Source organism: Balaenoptera musculus, chromosome 13 (assembly GCF_009873245.2).
Source record: "Balaenoptera musculus isolate JJ_BM4_2016_0621 chromosome 13, mBalMus1.pri.v3, whole genome shotgun sequence".
In the NCBI taxonomy this organism is placed as follows: domain Eukaryota; kingdom Metazoa; phylum Chordata; class Mammalia; order Artiodactyla; family Balaenopteridae; genus Balaenoptera; species Balaenoptera musculus.
The window spans coordinates 77,314,814-77,321,783 of record NC_045797.1 but is presented as its reverse complement, the minus strand read 5'-3'; positions in this window follow the sequence as shown (position 1 = coordinate 77,321,783).

Sequence of the window (6,970 nt, the reverse complement as noted above, 5' to 3'; positions counted from 1 at the left end):
ATTCAGCTTCAGGTGCCAATCTACCAGTCCCCACTTATAGATGAGAAAAATCTTGCCTAAATACACAGCTAAGGAGAGATGGAGCCAGAATTCAAATCAGGCACTTGACCCCAAGGCCTGTACTCTCAGTCTTTTTTTTTTTTTTTAAATAAAAATAGAAATCTTTTGTAGTCTCTCTCATTGACCCCACCTCCTCAGCCTCCCAGGAAGTGTCTGGTATACTGTAGGTGCCCAATTATGGCTGTTTAAGGAATAAGTTACTATGATGTGGCAGGGGCTCTGCTGGACCCTTGACAAGTATTTTCATCCATGCATCTCCCTCTGCAAAACACATGACATCGTCTGTCTGCAACTTCTGGGGAAGACTGAGGATCACAAGGTTAAGATACCCTTCAAGGTCACACAGCTAGTGAACACAACAGAGGTGAAGTTAAACTCAGTTTTTAGCACTCTCCATGATATTTTGTGGTTTCTATAAGACACATAGCTCCTTTCTGAAGTGTGGGCTGTTCCTTATTGGTAATAGGCAACAGTTTGTATACAAATCCACCCACGTGTGAAATCTGCCAATTATGCCATGGCTAGAGGTCTAGGATTTAGTGAAATACTCTACAGATGGCAAAATCAGGGGCTGTGTTGATACCAAGGAAGGCCAGGAAGTACCAGGGATTTGTGGGAACCAGGAGGCCTTTCTGAGCTCTACTTGCAAAATAGGCAATCCTTTGGCACGATTAAGACGCGATAGTGAGAGGCCTGCACACCACGATGAAGAGTGGCCCCCACTTGCCACAACTAGAGAAAGCCCTCGCACAGAAACGAAGACCCAACACAGCCAAAAATAAATAAATAAACAAATGTGGGGTTTAAAAAAAAAACAAAAAACAGAAAAAAAACCGATTGAGATAACGACTCCCCCTACCCCATGAGAATGAAGTGTAGCCAAGACTGTCCCCAGATGACGAGGCTCACCAACTACATGCAAGTCCAGATACTGCCCCTGCCATGTGCAGACTCCGCGGTTTGTTCACATGACGCTCCCCACATAGTCCAGGGACAGGCAGCTACGTGAAGCAAAGACAAGGGGGGCAGTGAGCCTGTGAATATCACTTTTAGCCGTACCATGCCCAGGCGGACAAGAAAAACCTCATCAACGACCTGTAACAGGGGCCCCCAGGTCTGAAAACTGAAGCTCCAAGAAGAATTAATCTGTGATCAAAGTACAGCACAAACTCCACTGCTAAGTCTGCACTGAATGCCTTCCCCCGCATCCTGATTTGAGAGGCATTGAGAGAAATTTACCAAACAGTGTCAGTAAGAGGGGCTGGGTGGGTGAGGAGAGACAGAGATAGAGAGACAGACAGATAGATATGCATAGACCAGACAGACACAGTCCACACACACACACACACAGACAGATGCAGAGAGAGAGAGAGGGAGAGAGCGATATCGAGGACAGGGACTAATCTTCCAACTCGTATTTTCAAATAGCCGAGAGCCCTGAGGTCCTGTGGCCTCTCTCAGCTGCAGACCTACAGTAAGAACCAGGTACAATTGTTCACCTCATGGCAAGACATGCAGCCAGGTACAAGATGAGGCCCAGCCCAGACTTTTGGCCTTTTATCTCTGCAGACAAGCTCTGCTTTCTGCTTGGCCTGTCAGCATGGACCTGTCCTCAGTGGGGCTTGTAATCACTAGGAGAATCCACTATAGCGGCCCTTCCCCCTCTTCCCAGAAACAAGACAGAGTCCAGAACAGCTGCCCTGCAAAGAGGCCTCCACCCTCTGCTGACTCCTTCCCAAGGCTTCCCTTTCCAGCTCACCCAGAATGTTCCACAAACACTCCAGGAGAGGCCCCCAAGTAGGGCTGCCAAATAAAATACAGGATGCCCTGTTAAATTAGAATTTCAGATAATCTGGGGAATATTGCAATTATTATATTTGCAATATTTAGGACATACTTATGGTAAAAAAGTATCCATGTTTATCTGAAATTCAAATTTAACAGGGCATCCTGTATGTTTATTTGCTAAATTGGCACCCCTACTGCAAGGTCTTGGTTTTGCTGAGCAAGAAAGGAAAACTAGGATGAGAAAGAATATATATTTATCCAAATAAAAAAAATTTTTCTGCCACTTTTGGTTCGATGTGCAAATTAAACAGGTAGCTGGGAAAGGCCCGTGAGATACTTGGCCAAGACTAAATGGAATCAGCGTGGGAGCGAGTGAACCTGACTATGTGTGTACACATAGAGAACACCTCTCTCCTTATTGGAATAAGAAATTTCCATGGCAGGAATCTGTCATGGGTTAAGACCCTTTTAATGAGGACCTGCTATTTACCAGGGATTGTGCTAGGGACTGGGGATATGGGGGTGAAGTTAATCTCCCCTGGTAACTCAGCCCCTAGGCTGTTGTGTGAGATCTGAAACTGGCTCCTGCACACGGAGGTCAAGGAGAGACCAAAGAAGGGGCAGACCACTCCAGACTGGTAGGCGGCAGGTTTAATAAGCAAGGGAACTTACATACAAGGATTGTCCTGGGAGGCTGCAAGACAAGTGGGTCGCCACACCTGCCCCCAGGAATCTTAAAAGTTTATATAGAGGCCTTAATAGGGTTCAGTCATGTACTTCGTCCAGATGGTCTCAACAGCACAGGGCTTTGTCAGGTCTCTGTCATTGGAAACGATTCCCACTGTGGGAACAGTGGGCAGGGTGTACCTTCCAAGGACAGGGAGGGGGTGAGGAGACTCTGCCCTGAGGGCAGTGTGAGCGTTCATTGGGGGGAACTGTGGCAGAGCCAGAGCCATTCTGGATGAATGTGTAAAATTGATCGAAAAAACCCTGGACGCTGTCCCAACTGATATCCTTCAATGATACCATTTCCAGGGGTAAGAGGAAGCTCTAATTTGGCAGGTCTAGTATCTCAGGGCTTTGGGGTCATGAAAGTGCTTCATTCCTGGTCTTGACACTCATCAGCTGTGTGACCTTGGGAAGGTTACTTAACTCTTCTGAACTGAGGTTTTTTTTTTTTTTTTTTAATCTGTAAAATAGGGATTTATTGTGTCACAATGTTCTCATGTAAAAAGTGCCTGGCAAATTAGGGACACACACTCAAGAAAGCATATAAGAAAACTCCCCTTCTCTCCTTCCACCTCCAACTTCTACTTGGAAAAATAAAGATTCCCTAAATGTGTGTGTGTGCGTGTGTGTCTGTGAGAGAGAGAGAGAGAGGCAGAGAGAGAGAAAACTATTCAGTGTAAAACAAGTGATCGTTTCTCAGTATTTTAGCAAGTTTTTCAATACTTTGCACAAGGAATTTTTTACATTAAAAAATGCCCAAGAGTAGCAAAATTAAATTATCTTGGGCAGTTAAGTGAGAAAAGAGGGACATAGATCTTCATACTTTCTGTGCCCATGGAAAGCCTACTGGGAGTAAATACAACAGAATGGTAAATTGAGGATTTTTACGTGTAAGATTAAGAGAGATTTGAATTTTCGGAGGCTGTAATCCTGTGCAGGTGCAATGTTAGGAGTCGGCCACGGGGCGGAGCCTGTGCCCCTCCGATGGCTTTTAGGAGGCGCCGCGGAGCTGCTAGTGAACAACTTGAACGCAGAGAGCAGAGTGAGACCTGACCGTCCTAGTTCCTGGAAGGGCCCCGCACTGAAATAACACCCGTCCTAAGCCCTCCTTTGTAATATTCGCTGGACCCATTTAGCGAGGGCGAAGTGCCTAAAGGAGGCTGGGACTGAGAAAGGCATGCTCAGATCTGAAGGGTGTAGCTCAGAGGCAGGAGACCGGGCACCCTCTGCTCTGTTGGGATAGGTGGGGCTTTTCCTCTGGCCCCTACGTATCTCTAGGAACCGAAGTGCAAGGCAAAGTCCCACAGCACGGGTCAGAAGCTGGAGGCTCCTGGAGGTTCGGGGAGGAGACTGAATGAAGGTGAGACTGGGCACCTGGCTGAACAGAGATGTTGCAGATCTGCCCTGAGCCACCTGAGCGAGAAGAGCCCTGGGGAGAGGCGGCGGGGGAAGCACACACACACACACAACCCACAAGATGCTTGTTTTTTTCCCTCTCTCTCTCCTCCTTGCCCTAATATAGGGAGGCCTTGCTCCTAGAGAAGAAAGCGGGGTGTTGGGAAAGAGCAGTCCCCCCTTCCACTCCTAGGCGTCTCTGACTTGGGTCCCTTCAGCCTCAAGACCAGCCAGGACCTGGGGGAGTGAAAGCTGCGCGTTGGCTATCAGCCTATTGCCTGTTTGCCTCTTTTATTTCAAACTATCCTGGACTTTTAACAAACACAACTACCTGACAGGTTGTGGCATTTCCCCGGGCGTCACTAAGGGCAAAAAAAAGAGCCATTTGACGGGATGAGATTGAATTGATGATTGGAAAAGAAATCCTCTTCAGGTTTATTTTTGAGTCGAGGCTGATCAATAAGCCTCCTGGCCTCAGTTTTCCCTTCTTTAGCCACCGCTGCCCAGAACTGGGGAGAGGGGCAGGGGGCAGCTCAGGGGTAAGCTGCAGTGACGGGGGGCACAGTCTGCCCTTCTAGTGACACTCCTGCCCTAGATCGTCCCATTTCAGATTACGGTGATCAGTAAATATACCCCTGCATGTTCTCTGCACACAGTTTCTCTTAAAAACCACGTAAGTGGGTGAGCAGAATGCAGAGGACATTATCGCTCCCCACAGACCCTTATTCCAAACCTCCCGGGCTCCCAGCGCAAGGACAGCGCTGCCAGCACTCTCCGTCAGGCATCCTGGCTCCGCTTCAGGCCTCCTGTCCTCTCTCTTGGTTGTGAAATCCCCAGAGGATAGTGGACTGTCAACCTCAGTGATGACTAACTTGGTGTCCTGCAGAGCGTGTGTGTGTGCTGGGTGTATGGGGTGTGTGTATGTGTATTGCGTGTGTGTGTGATTCACGGAGGAGCATCACATGCTTGAGAGAGGAGAGGGCATTTCCTCCTGTCACCTCTGTACAGGGGAGAACACTGGAGCCCCAAGAGGGAAGCGATTAACCCAGGATTATCAGCAGCCCAGTGGCCAGGTGAGGACCAGGTAATAGTTATGTGAACGTGCTTTGGAGAGCCACCTGTGGCTCAGCGCCCTACTAAGTGCAGTGGGGAGACTGATGGAACGGGTTTTCTGAGGACCCTCTACTCAAGGGCATAAACACAGAATAGTGCTGTTTCTTACAATCACTTTCCACAGCTGGAATATGGGCAGCCCCCTTCGCCACATCCTGGGCAGATTTCACAGGCTCTGGTTATTTCCTTTGATTCAGACTAGTCCAGTCCAGTTCATGAGGCCAACCTCATAAGTGATTCAGAGTTGTTCTTCTGGCCCATTTTAGGTCAATGCCGTGCTCGAAGGGCATGGAGTAGGGAGTGGGGCACGGCCTCCCTCTCCTCTTTCTCTTCCTCTGTTTCTCCTGCCTGGTCTAGTCTTTAATCCAGCAGAGTGTTGGGCAGGGAGGTGGAAAGTGGGCAGTGGTGCGCTGGTAAATGTTTAACAACCAGCTCCCTGGAAAAGATTCCCTGATCTGCAGTGCTTGCACATTTCCATGGGGTAAATGCCCTCCACCCCCCACGCCCCACCTCCAAGGCTGATTTCAAGTTAGTGATGTGAGGTCACTGGAGGTGGGGTTGGGAAGAGATGTGAGCTGGAGTGAGCACACCCCTGGATGAAGGATAAAGGGCTGGTCTCTACCTGAGCGGGCACGGATACAGTCTTCTCCCTGCCGACCACCACTGCTGCGCTGGCTGACACTGATGGCTCTGCTGGCCTCAGGGGGCTGGGTTTTTAGTGGGCCCCCAGGCTCCGCATTGCTCAGTCCCTGCCCGTGGGAAACCTAACTCTTCCCTCCTCCTCGGCTCCTGCCACCAGTGCCCAGTCCAGGGCCTCTTGCTGATGGAGTCCCTCCCCGGGGGGGAGTAGCTGCAAGATGGCCCGGGCTGAGCTGCATCCCACAGTGTCTGCCCGATGCCTGACCTCAGCCTCTGGGGAAACGGCACACCCCTGACACAACAAACCACAGGAAGGCGGGGAGTTTAGTCCCTTGTATTGTCCCCACCCCCACTTTTTCTATGAACTGTTTATCATTGTCACAACAGTTCTGACACCAAATGTATGGGTTTTCCACTCCAAGCAATTCTGCAGTTCTCTGCAGGCATCAGCTGGGTCAATTCAATTCTGACACAAACTACCCGGCTTCCTTCCATCATGTGAGGACACAGTGGGAAGATGGCCATCCATGAACCAGGAAGCCAACTCTCGCCAGACACCAAATGTGCCACCACCTTGATCATAGACTTTCCAGCTTCCAGAACTGGGAGAAACAAATTTGTGACCTATGCAGAGAATTTTATAACTGTATGTCATTCAACATGGGTTTTTTTTTTAGAGAAAGTTGGATTCCTTCAGGAGAGAGGTGAGCTCTTCAACACCATAGCAGAGTTAGTAGGAGGACATGAGCAGACACTGGATCTGTGGTCCAGCCTGGACAGCCCCAGGGCAGCAGTGTGGATGCTACCAGTTTCCTAAGGGTACGGATTTGTGTGCATATGTTGAGGGTCGGGGTGGGGAGGGGGCATGCAGGGGATGAACTGGTAGGAGATAGGTTACCAGATTTAGCAGAGGAAAAAGTATCTACATGCTATATATGTGTGTGTGTGTAGAGCAGTTATAGGCTGAAGGTTTGTGTCCTCCCAAAATTCATATGTTGAGGCCCCAACCTCCAATGGGATGATAATTAAGTTTGAATTAGTTCATTAGAGTGGAACCCTTATGATGGGATTAGTGTCCTCAAAAGAAGACAGAGAGCGTTCTCACCATAGCACATACCAAGGAAAGGCTGTGAGCACAGGGCAAGAAGACGGCTGTATATAGACCAGGAAGAGAGTTCTCGCTAGGAATCAAATCTGTTGACACCTGGATTGTGTACTTTCCATCTTCCAGAGCTGTGAGAAATAA